Here is a 23,461-nt window from a genome sequence, read left to right as displayed (position 1 = left end):
ACCTGCTACAGATTCACTCTGAGCTGTGGATCTGACAGGGACTATGAAGCTTTTTGTCTCTCTGAATAGGGAAGAGTATATCTTGGAGTGTGGAGTGCAAGGAGATAATTCTCAACACTTTGGATAAACGACACTTACTTCCCCCACAGAGGATAAATTAATTGGCTCTTCTGTTCTGTCTCTTCTGCAGAGGGAATTACAGAGAAGCCCTTTAATTTTCAATTAATTTCAAGATAAGTAGAGCTACAATACCTACTGCTTTCACAACCAAGTGCATAACGTACATAACTGCCAGTATCACATTATTAGTGATTATTGGCCACAGGTGTGGCATTCATAAAATGAGAACAGCCTGTTTACACTTAGCCCTCACGTGGCTGGGACCTCTGCAAAAGGAAAAAGAGAAGAGAAAATTCAGAATTCCCACGAGGCAAAGTAATTACAAGGAGAAGCCCTAAAACGTAATTTCACTACTTGCCCTGTAACATGCCAAACACCTGCTGGCTCCACAATGCTGGCTCCTGCAGGAGCTGAGTCATTTGGATCTGAAGCCCTCAGCATGTTTCAGGACAGCACCTGGCTGGGCCTGATACTCCATATGAACACACAAAATCACCACTGATTGCAATCTTAAAGGCAAATATTGCTTTTCATTGTATATAGATCTTATCACCTAAAGTGGGTGTAATTAGAAAAATGCAAGTGAATGTAATCAGTTTGGAATGTGCAATGGGTAGTTCTTGAACCAGACTTGCAGCACTGACCCTAAGTTAAAGTACATTATGGAAGCAATCTAAACTGTCTGAATTAAAGGAAAATTGTATGTGCAATCATATGAAAAGCTTGAATCTTTGTTTGTTTTGGGAAAAGTTTTCCCTGTGAGACTTTCTCTCCCATAATTACACTTTAGTGTAAATATTAAAAGCAACATCTATTAGTGAGTTTATATTAATGACCAAAAACCACCACAGACAAAAACCAGACATGAAAAAAAGCATATTCCCAGATGCTATGAGCTACTGTTTCTGCTTGTCTTTCTCTTGTATAATTCTTAAATTCTTCTCAGCTTTTGCTAGAAAAATTCTACTTATATCCCCATAGATGGAGTCTTCTGCTCATTTCAGGAAAAGATTAACAAGTATTCAAATTATTAAGATTAACAAGTATTCAAATGTGAAATTTTTACAAGCAACAAATATTGCACACAGAGGCAAAGTCTGGTGGAACTTATCCCACAACCTTCAAACCAAGTTACTACAGAGTATATTTTGTTTTCTTGAATATTTTAAAAAAACTTATGGTGAATTCATTTTTTCAGTAAAGTGATAAAATTCCATGTGACTTGTTTGGAGCACTAACATACATTTGTTTATTTTATATATAATAGGCTTTTCCCCCAGGACTAGACTTTCATAGATGGCAGCAGTCAATAAACACAGGCATCTGTTTCTTTTCTTTGTTGATGCTGAGTTTTCTTCATATACTTTAATTTGATAACATATTTGTATTTGGGTATTTGTATAGTTAGAACACTCTTTTATAGTCTAGAGAAACAGCTGCTTCTACTTTTATACATATAAAATATAATAATTTTTATGTAAAAATATGTTATATGATACATTTTATATGTGTGTATTTATATATTTATACTTTTGAGTTCTTTCACCCAAAAAATGAGCAGCATATGTGTTCCTCTCTTCCTCTCCTGTTTTTACATGACTAAACAAGTCTGACTTTTTTGTAATTGAGGCATTTAGAAATACCTTAACTATTGTTATTAGTACCTTAACTATTGCCTATTGTTATGTGAGCCAAACAGTAAGAACTTCCTTTAGGCTAAATCAACTGCATCAAAGCAAGAGAGCAGCTTACAGTCAGGAGATATGAACTCAGAGAATGGGTACCCATCTAGACTAACCCTTACAGGACAAAAAAAAAAAAAAAAAAGAAAAAAAATCCTCAAACCTTCCTTCTGAATTTTAGATGCCTTAGACAGGTCACCACAGAAGAGGATTAACCTGTCCTAGCTTCACTTCTTCTAGAGCTGTGACTGGAAAGGAGATGCTGATGCTTTCTTTAGTGTTCTCTGTCAGGGGATTCATACTCCCTCCTCCTGGATCCTCACATTCTGAGCTCGTGGTTTGGATTGTTCCTCTCAGAAACTTGCAGATCCAGTGGCCCATCTGAGGTGAGGCTGCAATTTCCTAATTCCAGGCCCAGCAAGTAGTGAGACTGGGCATGTACCATAGGTGCACACACATGCACACAATATAGCATCAGAAGATGCAGCACCTTTTTCCTCTTGAATGCTCATCCTTGAATATATGCACATAAAGAAGGAAAACAGCACTTCCAGCACATGCTCCAGACATGTATTTAGAAGAGATCTGTGTAGCCATTACAACATATTTGGCTATTGGATGGAGTCCCCATCTGAGAAACAGTCCTCTACAAATCATGGTGGGGTTTAATGATTAACAGTTCTTGAACTTTCATAGACGCCTGAACTTCAGAGGAAAAAAACTTCAGATACCTGGGGAATACTATACATGGGAAACATGAACACCTGTGGACTTAAAGCATCTTGAGGGTTAGATGGGAAGATGTTAAGTTCTAGATTTTGGATGTCTAGGTACGATGAAAATTTGAAACTAAGTGATTGAGACAACCTCTCCTTCTGCATTCATAAAGCCCATCTGGCATCTACATTTGTTGTGTGTCTACCTTGCCACCCTAATGGTACCTTACCTTTGCAGTTTAAGTGTAGGTTTTCAAGCACACACAAAAAACACCTTGCTCTGAGCTGCAGTCCAACACATTTGCAGACTCATCTCCAAAGTGGGCAGAACAAACATGTGCACCCAGCATCTGTTCCAAGAGACAGCCACACCTTCAGACTGTGAGTCATGCAGTGAGTCAGCACCTGAGCTGGATGTCACCTGTGCTTCTAGAATTCCAGCACAAGTAACTTGAGTGCAAGTTTTGGTTTATGGCAAGATAAATACACTCAACACTTCCAGTTATATTGCTGGGTGTCTCCTTGGAAAGACTAAATGTTCTCAGAAGTTCTACTCCAATATATTGACTTTAAAAACTAAACTCCCAATTAACATGAGCCCAATAAAGGTTTCTGGTTTTGATTCTAGCCAATATTCTCAGGATTTTTTGCATCCATTATTCAATAAAATCTTCCTCAGCTTTGTGAGAAAGCCAAGCATTGCTTTCCACACTTCCTGTATAAATAAACAAGCTCAACCAAGGTTAAATAACACCAGGTAGCACAGAAAAGCTTTAATCCCAAACTACTGCAGGATCTGCACTACTGGAAGAAAGGGCCAAAATCCCAATGCTCTTTTAGAGCCAAAATGTATGAAATTACTTGTCTGCAGTTTCATTATTAAGATACAGAGCTATCCTTCTTCCTACAGACAGAAAACCTATGTAATTAACCTGGGGTTCATGCATTTGTGGGAAATAGAAAGCAGATAAGATGGACTTTGTGTTTCCCATTAACCAAGTTCTCATAAGGAAGATGAGGTCACAGCTATGCCTAAGCACTCTGGACTAAGAGATAAGATTATTTCCCCTGCAGTTTAACAAGTTACTGGTAAGTGATTGGAGGTTCTCATTGCAAATGTGGTGTAAAACATGCCAGCTCAGACCTCAGTCTAGGTTAATAGAAGAAAAAAATGTTTTCCCTGACACGTACCAGGGAAGGAGCAAATACACTGGCAGTCACCTGCCTCAGCTGACATCCAGTAACTTATTAAGGTTCAGAAACCCAGTAGTCTACCTGAACCACTAGAGAGAAAAAACCTATCACCCTAATTAAAATGCAGCTCTGGAAGCTGCCCTTCAGAAGTAATGGAATGTGCAATGCTGGCTTGATTCTGTCTCATACAGGAGAGAGAACAATTATGCAAAGTCATGAGTTCACTTTATAGATGAGGGAGTAATATTAATGAAGGAGCTCTTGAAAACAGAGAAGCATGTGCAAAGCTTTCTTTGCAGAATAAGAGATTATACTGTCAGTGTTGAATAGAAACTTGCTATGTACTAAATGGTTTTATTCTTAGTGGACATTTTCAATGTCTTTTTTATTTTTTTTGTCCCTGCATTCAGCTGTACTTACATCATTTATTTTGTAATTATGCTTTTCTTCAGGAAGTAAGCCTTACATTGGGTTGGCATAGGGTCTCTGTGCTCCACTGGCTTTTGGGAGGCTTTGAGACAGAGGTGAACAGGCAGCTGGATAGAGTGCAGGACTGCAAGGAAGGAAGGAGGGAAAGGAGGAGTGGCACAGCCTGGAAATCACCTTGCCTGGACAAGAACTGTGGGAGCCAGGCCACCCACTGCTCTTGCTGCTGTCAGAGGGAGGGCACAGTGTCCTGAGCTGCAGGTTGTTGCAGGACAAGTGACTCTGAACAAGCACCCAAGAAACTAGAGAGCAAAGGCACTAAACACTACAATAAATGATTAGTAATGGCCCCATCTTTCTCCTGCGTAAATCTACAGAAATTTTCCTGTGTAAGCAGGAGGGGATTGGGAAGCTTTGGGAAGCAGAAGATGTTGAGTAATTGCAACCTTACAGCTGAAAGCCAATTTTGAAGTGGCCTCATGCTGCATGGCAATATCCTTTTGCTTTCTGTGCTAGCAGGACGGGTGCTGCAGAGGGAAGCAGGCTCTCCTAGTGAGATCCTCAGGGCATTGCACAACCAACAGCAGGTAGAGGCCCAAGAAATCCATCTAAAGCACTTTGCAAAACATTCATATCCAATTTATGTTTTTTCTCCATTTGAGGGATTTTCTGCCAGTGGAGGTGATGTTTTTCTCTGTAATAGGGATTTTTTTTTTAAATAGAGTATTACTACAAAGTTCATTAATCACTCATCCCAAGCTTTCTGACAGAAACCTGCTTCATTCAATTCTTGGACTCTAAATGAAAAATTTAAAATTCCAGATGCAGATTAAAATCAGCAGTTGTCAGAACTCTGTTCTCTTCAGGAAAAAATTAAAATGGTTACTAGCCACTACCTTGTTCCAGTCATTTTTCCCTCTTCCCTATTTAATATGGTACTGAGAACATATATATTAGCACTCACAAGCAAAATGAAGATAAACATCCTACAACAGATTTCAGAACTATCCTTGAACTAGAAGCATGAAGAAGCAGATGAGACACTGAAATGCACTCTGAATTTAAATGGACATCTTTAAAATAATCTCTACTCAGGGCTAGTATTGTGTGGAAAATTTACTACAGCAAACAGCTCAAAGAGAGGTCTCATATGTATAAATAAGCAGAAAAGCAGCCTTGGAAACAAGGAAAGAAACAGTCCTGTAAAGACATTCTTCTTCCATTTCAAAATCTCTGCTTCTCCCAGGGTTCCTACATTGCTACTGAATATAATGGCAGAACAGTTGCACCTGCATTTCCTCATATAAAGAGTTATTTTTATTCAGACTGGGGACAGCAAAAACAGTGACAGCCTAATAATGTTTCCTAAGGAAAGGGGAAGACAAGACATCAAGTGCTACAACATTTGACTTAAATCCAGAGAACAATCTCTCTTGACAACAGTCAAAAGTCTTCAATAAGGTTGGACTGCCGAAGATGACAGAATGTCAGGGTAATCTTTGCAAATAAAATATCCAAGGACTTTTTTGGGGCTTGCCTTTCTGTGGATGATCTGTGAAATTAATTTCACTCTGATATCTGCAGGGGTGTCAACCACAATTATTCCTGGTTGTATTCTCAGCTAGTTCTTTTGTACAGCACTCACTTGCATACTGTGAGCTTCAGCAAGGAATGCTTTGTGTGTAGATCAGTGTTCAGGCTCTGCTGGGTGGTGTGGAGGTGGTGTCAACAGCTTTCAAAAGGACATACAGTCAGAGCAAAAAAGTGCCAAGAATAGGGAATAATTAGTATGTCAGCCAGACCACTCTGGAAAAGCAGATTTCCAAAACAAATCTGGCCTGATTTGCACCACCAGGACATGGCTTTATCCTAAGCAATATTTGAAGCAGCCAGTCTGGTCCTTCTGGAATATCCATGAGCCTGTTCTTCCCTGGGAAGAGACAAGAAAGGTGATGCATCATTCTGCTCTTCCTTCTTGCAAGGCAGACATTCCCAGCTCTCTGTATTCAAGACCCAGAGATGCTTTGTCCAGGAAATGTCACCATAAAAAGCCAGATAAGTTAGCTCACAATTTTGGCACCACCAGTATTGTGGCAGCTGGCAGAGATTACTGCTCATCTCCTCAGAAAAAAATTAAAAAGATGTCTCCTTGCCTTCACACAGACAGTCACAAAAATTCACAGGGAGGGCAATTGTTCAGACCTTTGAAAGGTGTGTCCAGGTGGGTTCTCCACACAGCTTCCTTTGCTCCCTTCCCAGCATGGACTGACTGAAACATCCAGTGTGTATCAGCTGGTTAAATGGGATTGCAACACATTACAACAGTGGATTGATTTTGCTCTGTCTTTTGCCACCACCTTGCCTCAATCAGGTAGGTGATCAAGCCTGTCAGTCTGTCCTAGAGTTGGTTTCATCTGGATACAGCCCCATGTTACTCCCAACTCATCTCCTTTTACACAATGCAGAGATTTATTTTTGTGAAAACATGTTTTCTGAAATTTAATCTCTTTGATTACTGAGAGCCAAATTTTGCAAAGAGAAGGCAAATGAGAACATTTTAGCAGGCAATAAAAGGATGATCAAGCTCATGGGTTTTCTCATCAGGGATCCTTGTCTTGTGGTTGAATGATTTTGGATACTGATCATCCAAAATAGTGTGGTGTCTTGCATTCCAATGACAGAATGGTGGTTATTGTACAAATAATACTTCAGGCTGCATGAAAGAATGTGGTTTAGTAGGTCATGCCCTTGAGGGATTTTTTTAATGGGAAATAAATTTTTTATAGAACTAAGAATGAGTTAGTAAGATACTCACACACTTCTGCTGTGGAAATACCCAAAGGCACACTAACATTGATAGGTAATTTTTGATTCTCTGAGCATAACTTTGCATCATTCTTAAGATTAAATTAGTTCACAGCATCTTCTTACACTTCACATTTCTGTAGGCATTACCTGTACAATGAACCCTGGTATTTCATGGGAGCTAATGTGTCTTGTGCCACAGGTCTACATTGCAAGATCTAGACTCTGCAGGAGCATCCTGATAACCAGTGACAATCTATTTATTGCTGTGTGAATCAACTGGTTCCACTTCAGCAAAGAGCAGGTTTGTGGTAATTGTAAAAGTTGCACACTTGAGAATTACCCAATACTGAAAATGACAAAAGCATCATTAGCCCTGAAGGCTTCAGCTCACAGATGGAGAGAGCTCTGGATGCCATCTACAGAGGACACACAGCAGGGAATGGAATAGGCAGGCAGCTTCTGCATGATTTCAGGCCAAGCAGCATGAGATTTGGCCAGAAATTCTTTGGATTTCCTGTATACACTGGTGAGCCCTCGTGTCTGACCCAGTGTAGTCCTGCTGGCAACCTGTAGTCAAATCTGGCATTCCAGACTCTTCCATCTGGTGTCTTCCCTGGAGGAGATGCAATAGCCATTCAAGTATGAATGACACTTGAAGAGACAGATGCCTCTTCCAGAGGCTATGAATGAGCTGCCACCTGTGGCAGATGAGGACAGAGCCCAGGGACAGACCTTCCAGCCATAGCTACCTTCTCCCAATTTCCCCTCACTGCCTACAGCAGTGATCTCCAAACAGTCACAGGGTGCAGCTCTTACTGCTCTTGAAGGTAAGAAATTGAGGCAGCAAGAGTTTCCAGAAGCTGAGCGAAGCCAGTGGAAAAAAAAAAAATGGATGCCAAAAAAAGATGAATTATTTTAAAACACCTGATGAGCCTATTGTCTTAGCTCTGTTCAGAGACAAGAGCCAGGGCAAGATGTGAGATGTATTTTTAAGCAGAAGGATATATCTCTGGCACTCAGACATTTCTGAAGTGCCCTCACAGAGCTGAAACACAGGCTTTGGACCAAGGACATGATCTTGCTTTGTCTGGACTCTGCTGCCCACAGACCATCCTGGCTGTGGAGCCAGCATCCCTCAGCCAGGCACTGTCTGGAGAGATGGAGAACAGAAACAGGCATAGCTCTGCCCCAGAGCTGTGGGGGTAGATAAGAGAGTCTTGATAGTGAACAGACTGAGCACAGAGGCAGTATGACAGACAGGTAAATGACAAGGCAGAAACACTGTGAAGCAGCTGGCAATGCTGGAGCTACAGCGTACAGCACCAGGAGGAGATGCCAGCAGAATCACCAAGGCTCCTTCCCAGAGCAAAGCAGGCAGCTGGAAAGGGGTCTGCCTGAAAACAGCCCTGAGCCCAAAATCTTTGCTGCTGACAGCCATCAGAGGGCAGAAGGAAGAAAAACTCAAGGATGCAAGGAACTCTCACTGGTAGGACTGTGTAATTTACTCTTCACACATGATAATTATTCAAGTCTTCCTAAACTTTCCTCAGGTAATGAAGGTTTTCCTGTCCCCTTGGCAAAGCATTCAGTGCTTGTCAGTGATAATGTGTTTTCCATTAAATTTGGCTGGGGAGTCATTTGGTTTTCTCAGGCTTCAGAGTGACACTTGAATCTGTTTTGGTTTCTATATTTACTGAGGTTTTCAATCCTGCTCTGTTTTGTGTTCCAAAGTCTAAGACTGCTGATAATAATTACATTACTCACATCCTTATGCCCTTGTGTTCTTCACACTCCTGGGTATAATTAACAGATTAGTCAGTGGGTAGAGAAGTGAGGGACTGAATGGCCCTTTCATACACTCCCAAATGATAAGCAAACCAATCCCTCTCTAGGTAATTCCCAAAAGGACATTTCGTTTGTCTTATGGACACCAGAGATACATGGGAAACAGGAAAGACACGTTTCTGTGTTTCTCAGTGAAGCCCCTCAGTGGATGAAGAATAGTTATAGCTGGAGACTTTTTTTTTCTAGTCTTGCATGTGGTCAATGCATCTGACTGTTTCATAAATACTTTCAGGGAACATTCCAACATTTATCAAAGAAAAAAAAAAAAGGAAAAAGATAAATCAGTGTCAAGTGTTTATTTTCTAAAGAGATCACATATTGGAGTTCTTTCATAATGACTATTTCTATTGTTCCAGGTGACTGATGGAGCATTAATCAGCTAATCTGCTGGTTTCTGTGTGCTAGAGTAGCATTTTCTCACGCTATTACTATTGATCCATTACCATCCCATTAGTTTACAGAATTGACTTACAGAGCACTTTAGACATAGGAAAAGTAGATACTACAAAAAGTGTCCCCTATTTTTATTAATACACTGGAACTAAATTCTCAGGGATTGACACTCCTGATGTATGAGAAACTGTAACTTAGCTTTGTAGTCTGTGATTCACCTTATGTTCCCATGGAGATAGTGCTAACCTGATATGGGATGCCCACTGCTTGCAGTAGTATCTCTTGGTTTAACATTAATAGATAAATTAACTGTAGGATTACATAACAGGTGGAGTCTAAGCACGCTATATTCTAACTTTATCAATATTTACAGTTCTCAGCAAGCCACTTTCCCTGTCAGTTCCCACTCTAATAACCACAATGATAAAAATTGTCTAGCAAAGAATTTTTTTTTTTTTTTTTTTTTTTTTTTTTTTTTTTTTTTTTTTTTTTTTTTTTTTTTTTTTACACAGCCTACTTTGGACAAATACTTTAGGAAGGAGAAGCATTTTTGAGCCTCAGACATTTTCCAGATGCTGCTTCACATTCAGTAAACACACAACACAACTTTTTCACATCTGGACTCTTGCTACAAACGGGCTACAAAAATTCCACTGATGTCCCAGGACGTCAATCCCCATAGTTCACATTTTGACAACAAGAATCTAAATAAAGACCAGGTCTTTCATAAGTAGGACTGGCTTTGAGAAGAGATGAAGAAGATGATTGCAGAAAAACCCATACTGGCTCAATGTGGTAAATATGTCAAGATGGACATGATTGGCATCATCACCAGTCCCTTATTAAAAACCTTTGATGCCTTCTCTCAGGCAGCTCCACACAGCACTGACTCCTCTCTTTCTCTCTGCAAGTTTCCCTCTTCCTTCTGCATGACTGGCTAACCCCAACCTGTCCCTCACTGGCCACCTAACCCTGTCCATCCCTCACACAGCTTCTTCTTGCCTTGTCTGTCCCTTGCACGAAGACATGTCCCTTCCTCCTCACAGCACAGCCAAGAGCCAGTAGCCTCCACCCAAACTACAGAAAACCCCAATTCCCAAGCTCCACTTCCAACTAACTCCTAGCTACCTAACCCACTCTTTTATAGCCCCATCCTCACTGGGCAGGCCAGGCTGTTTCCACTCCTCATAACCAGTACAGCTGTAATTCATTGGGAAACATTGCCTTCTGCACTATCCTTACAGCTATTGTCTACAGCTCAGTACCAGTCACAAAGTGGCTTTTCCATGTCCCCATTTGCACTGACTGGTTCAGAGCACAGGGAACAACAGCCTGCATCCCTGCAGCTCCTGGGGGGAAACCATGCTGGCAGGAGGGTCCCCAAGCACAGAGACAAGAGCAAAGAGGAACCCAGGGGTGGACAGACTACCTTGTCTCACCTTTCCCTGCTCAGTCACAGTGTCACCTGGTTGGGCTTGGCCCAGGAGAAGCAAGGGAAAAGAGGGACTGGAACTTTCTGGGTCCAGGCATATATCAGATGGGTGAGATATCCCTGCAGAGAGGGGGATTTGCTTAGCCTCAGGGCTCCCAGCTGCTGTGGAAGACAACACTTCAGTGAGCAGCTTTGCTGCTGACAAAAAATTGATTTTTTTATGACCCAATAGGAGGACAAAATAATACATTTAATTTTCAGCTCTGGGGAGGAAAAACTACACTTGCCTGCTTTATTGAGGTCGCTGAGCCTACCTTGCTTGCTGCGGCTGTGAAAGAATAAAACAGCTTTGTGCAGTGCAATGTGACAGAGTGCCAAAGAGATCGCTCTGACAGCAGCAAGGAGGCAGCTCCATCATGTCTGCCCCAGACACATGCAGCACATTTGAGTCACCCTTTTCCTGCATTTTGAGGCAGCCACTGACACCGGTGAGGTTAACTTCTAGCAAGTCAATTTGCATTCATTTCAGAGCTGAGAAAAATAATGAGTGTATAGAGCACAGTGGTGCTGAATGCAGCCCAGAAAGATGGGTGACAGGCACAGCTGTTAATGAGTTAAATGAAATTGACTCTGTTTAAACTTCACATTTTCTCAGCCAAATGTGCATATCACAGAGTATATCTTTAGAAGAGGATATAGTTTGCTTCTTAATTTAGAAACAAGGTGCCAATATAAAATCTTCCAGAGCCTTAGTGAGTGTGGTCAGGAGTCACAGGTCCTTTATGAGCTTCCAAGATAAGGCTTAGTCTCTCTTAAAATGAACAGTGCAAACAAAAAGGCTTTATTCTTGACTGTCTTCCTGCATCACTTACCAGCAAATCTGAATACAACCCTTTATTACTGTAAAAATGACTGCAAATGGTTCCCAGAAAGGGACTCTCAGAGGCATGAGGAATGCATCTCTCCCTTTTTAAACTGTGTAAGGATCTTCCAGACTTGTAAACAGCTAAAAAAAAAAAATAAAAGGTAGCCTGGGAAAACAGGCCTAAGGCAAATTTGAATGAAAGTCGATATTAACACTGTGGCTGCAGGGTGCAGGTAAAGAAAATAGAATGGATTTTGTAAACTCATTATTCTTTCTCCTTAGCTTTGAAAGTGTCTGTTTAATTCCTTGCACAGCTGATGAGACACCTTTTTCTCTATGGAGATAATTCCCATTGAATGAATAATTAGTTTGTTCTGTTGCTTCAGTTTTTATTTAAGATGTAATTCATAGGCAAATTCTATATTCCCTCCAGATTTTATGAATTATAAACCATACACTAAATCGATTTTACTTAAACCAACAAATTTTCTCTTTCAAAAGACAGGAGTTCTTCCACACTATAAGAATATCTTCAGCAATATCTAAGTAGGCAGATGATTATTACTTTGGGGTTTTCTGTCAAGCACGTAAATCTGATGCACACTAGTTGGAGTTTTGTGCAAATAAGTAAAACTTCATTCTTCAAGGTTCTGAACAGCTTTCTTAACACCTGGAGGTGGTGAGCATCACTTCAAGGTGCCAAGCTCCTCTAAGAACCCTTACATTAATGAGGCCTCTGTTATAACCCAAGCCTTCTCCAGTTGGTAACAGAGTTTGATGCATTTATTATAAATTCTGTCCAAAAGTGAGAAATTCCTTTATATTTATCTGTCTAATCTTTGTGTTTCACTCTTGGCTAGACAGACTTAACAGAGAACAGTGAGTGTTGTCAGACTTCTATGAATATCAGCTGTGTTTGTAATCATCTTCCCAATTCTTATTTTAAAAATAATGTATGTAAGTGTATTAATGCAGTGTAATAATAATAATAATGAACATGACTGTTTTTTATAACAAAAAACTGTATACCACACAGGAAAGTACCAGACCAAAATCTCACACTCTGAATTCTTTATCTAACTCAACTCTCTTATGGTGTGGCTGAAAATCGAAGTAGGGTTTATTTTTCTTTTGAAGAGTAGTTCTCTGTACTCCTGTATTTGCAGTCACTGTTCCACACCCTGATGCACTGGACAACAAATAACAGGCAAAAATCACTGGAGAAACTATTACATTACTATAATGATAACAGCAAGAATTCAGTTTTTGTTTTTTAAATTGTTATTGCCCTTTTTTGTATTCTTTCTTGTCTTTCTGACAAGTATATGGAAAACATCTTTTTTTTCAATGTACGTGATAAATGCTTTTCAAAAGCTTGTATGTCCAGACAATCAAAATTTCATCCATGTTTTAACTCTGGAAGCATTACTGTAAGTCTCTGTCTTGCCAGTTCAGTCCATTGGACAATCTCCCTGACCAAGAACCTTCTGCTGGAGTTTTTCTATTTCCTTAGAATGCCACTATACATCATTCACATTTTTGCTCCCACAGGAGTTCAATTTCTTGTATAAACCATTGTATGTTAGGTGTGCACTGCATAACTACAAGAGAAGACCTAATTTTCACAGGTATTTTAATGGTGCATCTTTTTAAAGTAGCATTCTGTTTATTTTTATCATCATATAATACTCAAACTAGAAGAAACTGAAAAACATTATTTTCAATTAAAAAGAGAAGTTAAGGTTTGAAGATTTCTCTCAAAAATTAGAATCTGGAGAATAAAATCTATTATTTAATTTTATTATGATTTTCTCTCACACCAGTGTTGTGTATCACAACATATTACCAGAAACTAGCTGCAATTAGCTGTAGCCATTTGGCTAGCTGCAATGAGTATTTTGTTCATAGATAAAAAGTAGTTGCTTTCCTGGATTCTGCTGGGTAAGGTCTACCCACTGTTTGAAATGTGTTGAGTTTATCATACAGATTTGAGTGTTACAGAGTGATTTCAGATTTGCCAGCTTTATCTCTGATGTGCTGGATGTTGTTCAGACTTTTGCCATAGCCATGATATGTCTGCTGTTGGAAAAGTTTCTATGCAGTTGCTCTGCTATGAAAATTTTTACTGAGGCAAATACATGGGACACAGACTAGAGGTACAGAATGAAAGATGGAACAAAATACATGGGAATGTCTGAAGGTGCCTGCACTGAAATGATGAAAATTCACAGAGAATTTCTTGCTTCTGGAAAGTCTTTGAGCTGTATGTGCTCAGAGTCATCATGGAAAAAAAAAAAAAAAAAGATTATAATAAATGCCCTACACTGCCCCCTTAAAATAAAGACCTTTTTCCTTACATCACTTTCTAAGCTGACTTACTTTTCTACCTAAAGGTTTGGCATGTTTCACAGTCTTTAAAATGTAAAGCTCACATCTGCTCATCACATACCACACGCCACATATCCTCTTTCACTTTTTAACACCCATTTACAAAAACATTACACAGTTCTAAAATAATAGGTTCCTCCAGATAAGACATATTTTGCTATCACTCTCTTAGCTGTTTAAGTGATCTGCAGGGTGAAGCCTCCATGACTCATGGCTCATCCCATGCAGAGGCAGAATATAAACCCCTCAACAGAGTGCAGTTCAGCTCACCTAGAGTACTGTGGAGGGTTTTCTGCATTGGATGGATGAAAGACTAGTTTAGAGTAAATGGAATGTCTGATATGAGAAGCTGCATCCTGTGTGGCTGAGGAAGCCAAAAACCAAGGATGGGTGTAGCTAAACTTCCACTTGACAGATACCTTTGGCTAGGGCACTCCCCAGGGCTGGGCACTGTTTGAACTAAAGAGCCATTCTGTTTCAGGGCAGCTGAACCAACATCATCCAGCATGATCTAAATCCCCCGAGCACAGGAATGGCAGGACTTTGCTTTTCCTGTCACTTGCCCTTACTCAGTTCAGCTCAACAAGAACAACAGAGTATTCCCTGGGGAGAAAGGGTCTCATGTCTCCCTGTCTGTGTGACTGGCAGGGTGAGGGTTCCTGGCTCCTGTGGAATCTGCTGCTGCATGGCCATGCTGCATTGGTGATGGGGGTGATAGGCAACACTGGGCAGAACCAGCTTGGAGTGAGCAGAGCATCCAGGATTTCAGGTGCAGGTGGGGGATACACATGGGAGGCCACTAACCATTCAACTAAAGTAAGAGGATGAATGAGCCCTGAATAGATGAGGATTACAGAAGGATGGAGACACCTGAAAATAATTAAAGTACTAAAGATACCTGTGCCAGCTCCTTGGGGTTAATAGGAGGGCAGCAAGTAAACCTGTATGTAGGAGAGAGGAGACTGTTAGAAGAAAAGAAAGTTTTAACTTTCTTTGTTTTATGGGTATCACCAGGAAATAATGCAGTATTCCTTTCTTTTCTCTGTGGTCATAAAGAGGAGAGAAAAGTGGAAAGTTTCAGGCCTGCTCAGCAGCAAAATGAGAAGTAAGGAAAGCAACTCCAGCTTTGTTCTTTATCAGTTGTGATGGGGGAAGGGAGCTAGTAAGGAAGCAGAGCAGATTTGATTTGCATACCTGCTGGAGGAGTGGTGGGCAGAGTGGGAGGACAGTGAAACTTTATGAAAGTTTCTGAGATGAAGACAGATGTGAAAACTTGAAACTTAGTTTCTCTTAATTTGGTCATTATTGTGTGGGGCACAGAATAAATCTAAAAATATTCAATTTTATTGGACAAGGGAATTTATCAATGCAGTATTTAATTAATGCTTTCATGTTCCTGTGTTTATTTGTACTTCCTACTTTTTTTTGTCTTAGTATTCAGGTGTATTGCACACTGGCATTGTGGTTAATGCTTAATAGAATTCTAAGGACTATAAGTAGGATATTTTTATGAGGGGGAGCATGAAATTAGTGACAGAAAATTCCTTTTTAATTCTATTTTTCTTTCTCTATTTTTTAAGGGGTTTGAAGAAATTAAATCAGTGGCTTTTGCATGTCTTTTCTACAACAAGTGTCTCCTTATACCTCATTTAGACTGAGGGTAAGAATATATGAAACATCCCATTTCAGGATCAGTGAGACAAACCATCAGTGCCCATATTGTCTTTTACAGTGCCACTAGAAAATATCACCTGGAGAAAACAGAAGAGGCCAGTTCTCTGCTGTCCACAAGATTTGGTTGAAGGATGTTGGAAGGTAACACACAATCACTGCCTGTTCCCTTTAAGGAATTTATCTGCTCCTTTTTAAGGCTGTGATAGTATCTCCCTTTTGCTTATTTTAAATCAGTTCCACCAAGTGCTCTCTAGTCCTAGCACTACAAGATGTAGTAAATTTTACTTCTGCATTGACCTTTCCACCATTCTCATGATTTTGTAAATTTCAGTCCTTTTTCTTTTCATACTTCTCATTTTCCTTTTAAACAGCTTCAACCTTTTGAATCTTTCCTTATAAGACTGCTGTGAATCCTCTCAACTGCTTTAGTTGCCTTTTTCTGTACCTTGCCTAGTTCCACTGTTTTTCTTGAGGACCCAGAAATTTTAAGTTCACAAGTTGAGAGGTGAAGTTATGCTCCTTGTGTTATTTTCAATACCTTTCCTGTCAATGATCTTCATTTTGCTGGCTTTGCTGTGGGGCTCATACTGAATGCTATGACAATGATTTTTGTAAACTGACTGCAATGTTTCCAAGATCACTTTCCAGAGCTGGAATTCTGAGAATCCTGAATTCTGTAGGTACACTTCAAATTCTTTTTCTCTAGATGTACTGCTTTTCTTTTAGATACAATGAAATGAATTAGGTATCTTTTTCCATTCAGTTATGTGAACTTCTGGAGTTCCTCACTGCCTATTGTAAGAGCTTGGTATCATTTTCAAATGTGAAGATTTGCTGCATTTCCCTTTCCAGGTCACTGGTGAAGAATATGAATAAATCTGGTCCTCATACTAGTCCCTACTGAAATCTACTGCCAATATTTTTCTACTCTGTGCAGGGTTAGCCTTTCTTTTCCAACCTTTATCCATCTTCCAGTAGATAAAAGGTCATTTTCTGTAATCCTATGGCTATGCAAGGTTGGGTTTTTTGTATACCTTTGGCATGTAAACTAGTCTTATAGTTGAACTAAGATAGAAGCTCACCATCTGTCAGGAAACAAACTTATCAGAAAGCGAAGTCTGCAAATCAAAAGGGTGAAGTTTTTAATTGGATTAAGAAGCTCAATTACGATCAAAGCCTATCGTGCTGTGAGGCATGCTAGAGCAAGGGAGTTCTGCAGCTGCAGGCATGGGAAGAAAGGGCAGGAGCAGCTCCTGGGAGCAATGAGCCATGGCCAGACTGTGCCTGACCTGCTGACCTGCACACTGACTCACCACAGGTGGGACAGATGCAGTCACAGATTGCAGAGTTGGTCTGGATGAATGCTGAAACCTGGCACATTCTGGACAAGCTGGGTTTACTGCACACCTGCACAGAAACTGTGTTGGGTGTTTGTGCCCTGGTGCTGGCAGCAGGGGCTGTGAGGGTGGCCTTTGTGAGAAGAAGCCAGGATCTGCCCCTGCATTGGGCAGAGACAGTTCCAAATTGTCCCAAAACTGAGGCACCACATGACACACAGCTGAGCCTGTTAACATGCTGGTTGCACCTCTACAAAAACGTATTTTAAAAGGGCTTAGAAACCTGCAGAGCAGCAGAGAGAGGAAAGAGAAACAGCCTTGGAGGCACCTGGATCAGAAATGGAGAGGAAGGAGGTGCAATTCCCCTACATCCCACAGAATACAATGGAGCAGATATTCACTGTGCAGCCTATGGAGTTCCCTATGCACAGCCCCTGAAGAAATGTGCAGAGTCCACAAAGGAGCAGATTTCCTGGAAGGACCTGCAGCACCCACGATGGAGCAATCTGTTTTTGCAGCACTACACCCTAGGAGAAGGACTTTCACTGGACCAGCAGGCAAGTGTGAGGAGGAAGAAGCAATCATGCACAGACTGCAAACCTCCATTCTCCATCCACCTGCCCCACTTGGGGTAGGAGGAGGTAGAAGAGCTAGAAGATCAGGGAAAAAAGGGATTGAAGTGGAACCTGGGAAGAAGGTGTGGAGGGGAAGGTGCTTAGGTTTTGTCTTTCTTTTTCAATACCTTGTTTTTCTTCTTTCTTTTTTTTAATGGGTAATGAATGAAATCAATCATCTCCAAGTCAAGACTGTTTTGCCTGTAACAGTGACTGCAAGGGATCTCCCTGTCTTTATCCATGAGCTTTCTTACATTTTCTCCTTCTGTTATGTTGATGAGAAAGAGTAAGTGAGCAGCTAGGTAGGTGTCTGGCAGCCAGCCAAGGTCAATTATTCAGTTGCACTTATGATATTCCATGAATTACAGAAATAAAATTCTGCTGGTAACTCATTGCACATGTAAAGCAGTAGTACAGAGTACTCATTTAGTTGATAAAAAGGTCAAAATAAGCTGGCAATGCTTGCTTGCAGCCCAGAAGGGCCCTTGTAGCCTGGGCTGCATCAAAGGAAGTGTGGCCAGCAGGTCAGGAGAGGTGATTCCTGCACTCCAGCAACCTGGTCTAGTGGAAGGTGAGCCTTCCCAATGCAGAGGGGTTGAAACTAGATGATCTTTAATGATCACTTCCAACCCAAACCATTCTATGACTCAGTAATTTCTCAGTGCTTCCCAGTGTCCAGGAAACAATCAGAGCAGCAGAATCTAGTTTCACTTTTAGAAATTTGACAATCAATAAACAATGTGGTGTAAAAAAGCACAGAAAAATGCAGCCAGAAATTGCAAGAAATGTAGAGTTGGTCAGTCTAAGAAACAAGACATAAGATTTTATTTAGAAAATAAATAGAAGTAAAGTATCATCCCTGGTGATGGACATGGGAACTGCCAGCACCAGCACTGTGCCTTGCCTCTCTCTTCCCACTCCTTCCATTCACAGCTGCAGTCAGATTCATCTGCTGGGGCACCCACCCTGCAGCAGTGATGGACAGGTTTCCCTGGGGAGAACCAGGCATGGCTGGAGAGTTTATAGGTGTCTGCATCAGTAGATGGACATGGGAGCCCTGGGATGCACTATATCCTTGTTCCTGCACACTGATGCAAGGATCCCTCCATGAGTGTTCAGAGTGTCAGAAATAGCCCACATGGCCCTGATAACACAGAGTTGGAATGTTTGAGAAAGAGGTGGGGGTTTCTTGACCTTACAGAGTTCTTTATTGAAGTGATAACTTTATTATTGCATAGTTTGCAGAAGCTTTGGACTCAGTCCTAGTTTGAAGGACTAGGCATTCTGGCATTTTTCTAGCGGGAGGGTTTATTGTGATTGTGCTTTCCTTGTAGCTGTGGATATGGTAGGGCTTTGTTAGATATAAGTGCTGTTTTCCTCTCTAACTTTTGGTGTACAGCTGTAAAAAGAAAAATAATGAGCTCCTTGAAAAGCTGCAGTTAGGTAGGGACATTCTCTTCACAATTCTGCAGAGCCTGTTCTTTGGTTCAGCTACTGCAGGAGGCTTAAAATACATGACAATATAATGACTGCAAAGCATCAAACAAACAAATGAAAGAATGATTTAGCTCTGTGAAACTACTGTGTTTAGGACAAAAGAGCTAGCAACAATAGTATGAAACTGCAGGTGCTGAATCTGCATTGTTCAGGTGAAATGCCAAAAAACCTTACGCCATCCAGAGCTGCCATTGCATTCACTGAAGATGGTGAAAGATTTCCATGCATTTCAGTATGAGGGATTGGCTATGTCAAACATGACAGGTAATTATCACACCATGCAAAAGAATTAATTTCCAGCCTACTATCCTGGGTCATTAAGAAAAATGCACTGTGCTTTGAAAATTTTAATTACTTCTTTTCTTTTTACTCATTTGAACAGCTGAGTATGTATAAGTTACTGTAAGATTATTTTAACTGATGATTCCTTTATTACTAACACTAAAGAGCAGTGCAACTCCAGTATTCTGATGATCATGCTCTCTCTGGAAACCTGTTTCAAATTAGGTTCCCTCTCTCATATACAACCATTGAAAAAAAAAAAAAAAGAGATGGTAAACTCAAGCATTCATGTGCCTATAATGCACCCCAGTGAGGGCTCCCTGCTCAATCTCAGTTCTTCCTTGTGTGTGTTATGATATCATGTTTAATTTTGAGTTAATGGCAAGGTATTTGAGATTCACCAAGGGAATGGATGATGCCCTGGGAAAAATCTGGAGCCTGTAAGAGTAGGCTATAGGCTGCTTCCTTTAAAGACACAAGTAGACATGCATTGGGTAACCAGGGAAAAGCAGGATGGCAGTGATGACCTTTAGACTGTTGAGTTGTGTGCTTTTCTGGGGAACTGAACCTTCCTCAATCACAGACTGCTTTTATGATTCTAGACAGTTCTTTAATTTAACCTACTGTCTTGGCCAATAAGTGAGCCTCATGCTTTGAAAATTTAGGGTAATTGTGATTTTTTTTCTGTAAAACTGATATAATATTATTAATAGAAATTGGCATATATTGTGTATTTATGATTTGGTTTTCATTAACCTGCTTCTGCTTATAGAATAGTGATACCACATAATGTAATAGTCATATTATGGAGGTAACTATAATAATGCTTTTGAATTACTTAGCTTATTCTGTTAACAGCAATTTTAAAAACTCTGTAAAGAAAATGCGATTTCTTTTTAATCCAAACTGTGGTCTGAGGTGGGGAAGTACTGAAAAATGTAAGTACAATTTCATATTATTAAAGACAATCATAATGTCTGTATATTGAAAGAGCAAATTAAAATCGCACAGAGATCCTCAATTCTGTCACTAATAATAAGAAACATAAGTTTGGAAGTTGTTTTCTGATAGCATGATATGTATATTCGTTATCACAGTGTCCTTCCTTCCAATTTTTTTCCATCCTCCCAATGCTTTTCTGCCATTCAGATTACTAATTTTCTAATTCCTTTCTAGCTTCCAAAGACTCTCAATGAAATTACACACAGCAGTATTTTGTTTTGCTGTGTTACAGGAAACAGGGATAGCAAATGGTGCTTCCCCAACTCTAACTTCTGTGTCAGATTCTTCCCTCATTTAGTCATGTTTCTCAATAAATTCAGCCATTGTGGGCCCTGAACATGTAAAATTTACAAAATAAATTTTGCTTTGGACTTCCATTGGGACTGGTAACTTATGAAACCATAATGTTATTCTAAGATAGTCAGACTCATAATATTCTTGGAAAAGAAACATTTTTATGTAATAGTGCTAGTCCCCTCATCCTGAGCAGCTAGCCAAAATTGGTGGAGCTTTGAACTGCCCTTTGTAGAAGCAAAAGTGACTGGCAATGGATTTCTTTGTTGTTCTCATTGTTTGCAAACAGCCATCAAGTCCATATCTTTGCACTGAGGAAAAGGAAAGAAATAAAAAATGGGTTATTCATTAATTTGGAGTTTTCTTTTGTTCTGTATGCCTCACCTAAACCCCATTGGTTTGTTGCTAGTTGAAGTCAGGTCCTAGAGCTGGAGTCACCCTTTGGCCTCTGCCAACTTCACTGTTCCACCATATTCCTCCTCCTCCTGAAAAACCACAGCTCCACCAATCTGTCTTCTCTTGATAGCACCCACAGGAAGTCCTTCTGCTTTCTGCAGTCAGATTTTTGCATTCCAATAAATAAAAGTGATGACAGACAACCTGGTTTTGACTGAGAGTTGACAGAGATAAATCCCCACATCACATAAATTAGCACAAACTATCTAAACAATTTCAAAATGTGATATGACAAGCTTGCATTTATCTTAGAGTAAATGTAGGAATCATAGCACTAAAAATAAACTTTGCTAGCACGAAGGTTTCACTTTTATCATAGTCACTAGATCATAAAGACATCTCAGTTCCCAAATAACATTAATTTTAAGTTGCAGTATCACAGAAGTAACTTTTAAAAGCCAGTCAAGTAAAAAAAAAAAATTCCAGAATAATTAACCAAGAACCTATGTCTGAGATGAGCTATTCAATTAGAAATTTAATTATGCAGAGCTTGTTTACATGTCCATCTTGGAAGCTTTTGTTAACATTCCTTTCAAGACAGCTTTGAGGATAAGGGCTTTCTCTCAAGCAAACAAATAAATGTTTTTCCAAGTAATTGTTATCACACTTCAGGTAGTGGAGCTTGTGAGCCACAATTCTGCATGCCAAGTGACTGCTAGAGACATAGAAGTAGCCTTCAGAAATGCTGCTTGGTTTTGAAATCAGTTAAAGAGCAGTAATTAACAGCAAGATCAGGATTTATTTTTATTGTTTTTTAGGTATCTGAGAAGGTGTCATGGTCTCAGAAGACATCCCTTTTTCCTCTGCCTGTGAAATGATTACAGTCCCAGTATTCAACTCTTGAGAAAATGATCAGCTCTGTTCTAGCAGGGCAGAATTGGGCACCCCTGTTTGTACACCCTCTGCAACCACAGAAGGATATAGAAGAAAAAAATGCCCTTTTTAAGTATAACAGTGCAAATATTTTCTTGGATGGTACAAAATCTGGATGGCCGCTCACACATTTCATCTCAGTCATTTTTAGTCCCCTAACTGAAGTGCCTGTTGCCAAGGATTTTATTTTACAGCAAGAGGGTGAAATGTCTTTAAAGAGTGATTCAGCCAAGCCAACTGCAAGCACCTATTTCTATGTATTTATTTGAAAATGTTTGTTGGAGTATTCAGTTAAGGGTCCAAAGCTCTTTTTGAATACATTTATTATTTCAGAAGAGTCACAGGGCTGATGGAACTTCATATTATTCACACAGATAGATGAGTGCTTTGTAAGTACATTGAGCCCTCACATAATCAGACCACACCTCTTATTATTTTGCATAGTAGCACTTTTCCAGGGATATAGGACAGCCTATTCTTGGTCCTGAAGCAATTCTACAAACAAAAATTATTACATTATATTATGTCAATATTACGTAAGACAGGTTGATTGTAGCTTTGCTATTCTATGGTATTTCATCCAGTTCAAAAGTATTAAGCATTATTCTTTTAGATGATGCAAATCTGTGTTAGTTGTTTTGGCTAGCAAGTCATATACCCAGAAATCTCAGATGTGTGTAGAATACTGACATTTTGATTTAAGCTAAAGACAGAAACTGCTGTGTAAGATTAGTTATCTAAAATATGCTCCAGTGTTGTGCATTGTACTGAACAATTAGAAAGTGGCTTGATATTTTCTGGCCATCTGTACAGGACCAAATGAACCACTGGTACAAGAAGGTTCAATTCTGCTTCATAAACATTCCATCCATTTGCTTGCAGAATAGTAAATGTAGTCAAGGAATTTCAAAGGGTTAAGAGACCATCAGCAAAGTGGGACATGAACACATTATCTCATAGCCCTACTATATATGAAAATTTGACTGTTTTCCATAATACAGTTATGAAACTCCATGATATGTTTATAACTTAATGTGCATAAAAATTGCCACTAAAAATTCTTTCTTCATTTGTAGTTCTGTTCAATATAATCTCAGATACCATAATATCTATCTCTATTTTAAGGGACAATATCAAGTGCTGAGGTACTTACTGTGTAAATCAGGTCTTCTTTATTCTGAACTTTTTGTTATTTTCCTCCTATGGACTGTGTGACACAGAAACTTTTTGCACACCTGGAGATTTGCTTGATGATCACCATGGCTCTCTTGGAAGGATAACAGCCTTAAACACTCTAGTAAATAAGATAATAAGAAGAAATAGAAGGCAATACAGTAGTTACAGTAAATCTGTGCATTGACACAAAACTTCACAGCAACTTTATTGTGAAACAAGAAGGGCAGGCCACAATCTAAAACTTTCTGTGGTGTCTGTATATGGAGGAACACAGAGAGAACACACTCATCCAAAAGCAATCCAATCTCATCCAAAGAGCAATGGAGACATGGACAAATTAACTACTGACTCACATAGGCTGCTTTGTGACTGTGTCCCTTACCAGTG

Source organism: Oenanthe melanoleuca, chromosome 1A (genome assembly GCF_029582105.1).
Source record: "Oenanthe melanoleuca isolate GR-GAL-2019-014 chromosome 1A, OMel1.0, whole genome shotgun sequence".
Lineage (NCBI taxonomy): Eukaryota > Metazoa > Chordata > Aves > Passeriformes > Muscicapidae > Oenanthe > Oenanthe melanoleuca.
This window is presented reverse-complemented; position numbering follows the sequence as displayed.